Below are 4,659 nucleotides of genomic sequence, written 5' to 3'. Positions count from 1 at the left end.
TTAGCGCTAATCTGGAAGAAAAGGTGTATTCGTAGTAGCTCTCCTTTCTAGTCGGCCCCTGCTAGAAGCGAATTTCAAAAAATTCACTCATCATATCCGTCGTGACTTAAGGTTTGGTATTGTGGACGATGTCGTGATAAGTAGGGGGACTCAAGGGGATGATAAACGCAATTCATAGCCTCCGCCACATAATTGTCAATCTCACCTACGCGAGGCGAATCCTGTTACGAATATGCATGTGTGATACACATAGTTTCACATGGAACTAGGGGTTGGTGGCGGGATGGCCTGGAAGGTTCAATGTGGTAACATAAAACCATTCCCGAGATGGTCGGGCTAGTACCTTAATGGTGCTTCTTACCGGAACGTACCGGATCTATATCCGCCAAAGAATCATCAACATCGATAATACTCCCCAAAACCTTCGGGGAGTGTCCTTCTCGCTACAACAACAACAACAACAACATAAATTCTTCGGAAGGTTTATAGTTCTGACCGTGGACGATATCTTTTGAAGGAAGTTTAATGATCACTTGTATAAACTAACTTTATTTATGAAATTGTGTCGAAGAAACCCAATCGGGCGAAGACGGCGCACACTTCATAGAAACAATACAATGAGCTTTCAAAAAGAAATAAACATTTGTGAATGTGCACAATAAAGGCAGATCGATGTTTGACTATACCAAGAGCCCTTGCGTATACAGCGTCTACAGTACGTCTTTAAAGCCTTTTTGGGCATTCATTTTGGATTGGTATCACCAGCAATCGCCAGCTAAAAGCTTTTTCTCCAATAAAAACACTAAAGAGACTTCAGGTGCAGCAAAGGCATGGAAAAATCGAATCAAGGTTCAGCTTGTTGTCTATCTAGTAAACATAGTTGAATGGCGGTCAAAAAATTCCTTGTACCATATATTTTGCTATAGAGGAAGTTATGTCTCCAAAAGTACATACCCAAACCTCTGCGTTGTAGTTTGACACGTAGAAAAGTTTGAGGAAAAGTTTTGAGAAAAAATGCAGAAACTGCAAGTACGATATTAAAAATGGGGAGAGAAATTTTGGCATTTAAGAGCCAAATTATGGACAATGCAAGGTGGCGCAACAAGTCATTTTCACATTAGACTGGGTCGATTTATTAACCTATATAGCGCGATCGATTTTTCGATAGGATTTGGGCTCAGGTAAAAAAATTCCACTACGCATACCCAAAAAAATAATTTTTTAGCCTGCAAAATTTCAACGATTTTTTCGATTTTTTATGCATTTTTCATTTTCAAGGCTCCAAATCATTTTTTATGTATTTTTTCGTGTCAATTGGCAAATGCAAAATTGGTAAATGCAGTTTTTTGAAAAAAAAAATGTTTTTCTTTTATGGAGATCTAGAAGAATTTTGGTCGAAAAATCGATTTTTTTTTTTGCAGGCTCAAAAATTATTTTTTTGGGTATGCGTAGTGGAATTTTTTTTCCTGAGCCCAAATACTTTCGAAACATCGATGGCGCGATATAGGTTAAATTTCGTCGAAACAAATCGACCCAGGTTAATGTACATATCGACGTATCCTAATAGAAAGGTCGTAACTTAAAGTTTTGCTCAAAGGGGAGTATCTGAAACATTCTATTGATAAGTTCGTATATCAGCGAGGTCATTTATGAAGTCATATCTCAGAAGACCATGTAAAAAAGTTGTAACTGAAAAACATTTTTTTTTCGACAGAAAAGATATAAACTTAAATCAACGTAATACCTTTTCATAGTTCTTAACGACTTAAAATTATGTATGACGTTGACATTCACATTCATCACTATATATATAATACCAAAAGTTTACAAAGGCAATCAAGTTTACTGTAGTGAATGCATGCTCTTATGTGCGAATTTTGGTTCACACAAGAGAACATGACTCGATGCGTTACACATAATATACAAAAAAATTACGCTCGATAACCTCCGAAGATATCTAAGGCCGAGCTTTTCTTCCAATTTGCGTCGTGCTCCTCTTGATTTTCCCTACAAATTGGCCGGACGGGACCTACATGTTTTATGCCGACTCCGAACGGCATCTGCAAGGCAGACGAATTTTCATGGCAGAAATACACCCGGAGCGCTTGCCAAACACTGCCGAGGGGCGACCCCGCTCAGAAAAATTTTCTTCTAATTGAAAACCCTTATTTCTAAAATTTTGATGTCGCTTTGCCCGGGTTGTGAACCCAGGGCATGCGGTGTGGTAGGCGGAGCACGCTGCCATTACACCACGGTGGCCGCCACACATAATATGCCCCTAAGCTTAATACACATCTTTTCTCTTCTCTTGAAATGTTCTCTTGAAATGTATGACTTTATTAATGCTTTCGATAATAAAATAAATAAAATACCTTATTATCAAAATCTATGAGATTCGTCCCGGTGAAAGCCAGGAAATATGATAGATCATATGAAAGTAATAAGAAAACTCATAGCAAATCCCACATTACAATTGCGTGAAGTAATGCCCCTAAGCTCAGAATCTCACGGAACTTTGAAGTTTTAATTGTGGACAGGACCCACTGGGAAACAGGGAATACCTATAATAACTCTGACTCAGAGGTCTGGTTCAGGGATAGATCGAAATTCTATGACGAAAGAACGGGAGCTGGCATGAGTGGACCGAACTTCAAGAAATCGATACCAATGGGATGCTACCCCACCATATTTTAGGCAAAAATCCGTGCAATAAAAGTCTATAGTAGAGAATTGCTGCGGAGAGGCTTTACATCGAAGAGCATCTACATTATGTCATACAGCCAGGTGGCCCTGCGTGCCTTGCAATCCTATACAGTTATATCTAAGTTAGTGGATGACAGCACTGAAATCCTTAATGACTTGGGAGTCAAAAAGAAGGTTTTGTTAGCATGGGTTCCCGGACATCAGGGACATGCAGGTAATGAACATGCAGATTGCCGAGCAAACCAGCGTGCTATAGCAGTATTCTATGGTCTAGATTCCGTTTGTGGACTTACAAAACCACACACCAGGGAAACTATAAGTAACTGGGAAACTAAACAATTGAGACGTCAATGGATTGACTGTCCCGGACAAAGACAGGCCAAACTGTTTATACTTCCGGCAATGAAAGTATCAGCCAAGCTCACTAATCTAAGCAGGGAGGAGCTAAGAACTCTCACTTGGTACTATACGGGACACTGTAGTCTACGATATCACCTAAGTAAGTTAAATCCATCCGATACTCAAATTAGTCGTTTCTGTGAGCTGGAGGATGAAACGCCGTTTCACATTATCTGCGAATACGCTCTGGCTAGGCAGGGACGCTCCCATCTAGGTGGTGTGACTCTTAATCCCTATGTGATATGTAGTAAGAAGCCTGAAGAGGTACTTAGACGATACATCAAAAGCTACAAAAGATACAAAATTAGGCTGAAAGGTCATACACAATAGATCTACATAAAGGAGGCAGTGCTTCCAGGTCGATTAATAATAATAATACGTCCCGGTTAACAAAATTTTTAAGTTAAAAGCTTTTCGTTAAGATAGGTCGATATGTTACTTCAAATACTTATCTTTTTTTATCGTTTTTGTTTTTTCCGCTTACGCCGTGTTTCGTTTTTCTTAGCTAAACGGTGACCCCTTTTCAGAAAAACAAGCTCCACGTTACAAATAGAATATGCCAATCCATTAGTCGCACCTACAACCTTTCGTTCTACCAAAAAAAATCATTTACGAAATTAATTAATTACAAATCCTATGCCACAAATCGCATAAATCAATCGATTGCACGTTCTATTGCCGACATAAGACAAGCAAAAGCAAGTCGAATTCAAAGGAAGAAAAAAAAGAACAGAAAATCCAATTGCATTTAAATGCAATTTATTGTAACTTAAATAGTGACAACAATTGCCAGTTGCACGTAGTTACGACTTTCGTATTTGAATTGTCAACAAAACAAGCTGACAACAAAGGACACGTAATAGCAAGAGCTACAATGTCCCTACTGCTTACTTACTCTATAAACAAACATACATACATACATACATAGATTAATATATTACTATATTCTAAGGCAACATTTGGTTGACTTACAAGCAGCGGAAGCAATCAACCAGCCGCCAAATACGAAATGATCTGTCTGCTGCCATGTGATTCTTCTTTGAAAATCAATTGCGATTTTAAAGCCAGGCTTATAAACTAAAAGACTACAACAACAGACGAAGTGCAGCCATTGAGTTTTATATTTAAGATTTGATTAATTTGCATACGACAACAAATTCGTGATCTAAATTATTTGCTCGCATTCTAAATATTCGTACCAGACGGCTTTTGTTGTTGCTGCCACCGTTAATGATAATGATTTGTTGCCTTTATTAGCTCACAAAGTTCTGACTAAAAGGGCTAAAACAAAAAACGAACGTCTTGACAGCGCATTTTTTTGTTTGGTTCTTTTTTTTTATTCGTAGGACGCTTGGGGGCACTTTTGGTACCACTAATCAGAGCGATGACTTTTGAGTTACAATTGGGAGCGGCGTACCGTGGGTTGTTTTGAAGAAATTTATCTTATAAAAAAATATTAACGTCATTATGAGAATACTGAGAATGATAAATAAGAATCTTATGACCACTTACGAGCTATTTTGCAAGATTTGGCAGCTTGCGCAATATTTTTCAAGA

This window comes from Eurosta solidaginis, chromosome 3 (assembly GCF_040869045.1).
Source record: "Eurosta solidaginis isolate ZX-2024a chromosome 3, ASM4086904v1, whole genome shotgun sequence".
Classification (NCBI taxonomy): Eukaryota; Metazoa; Arthropoda; class Insecta; order Diptera; family Tephritidae; genus Eurosta; species Eurosta solidaginis.
The sequence above is the reverse complement of the archived record's forward strand: the minus strand, read 5'-3'. Positions refer to the sequence as shown.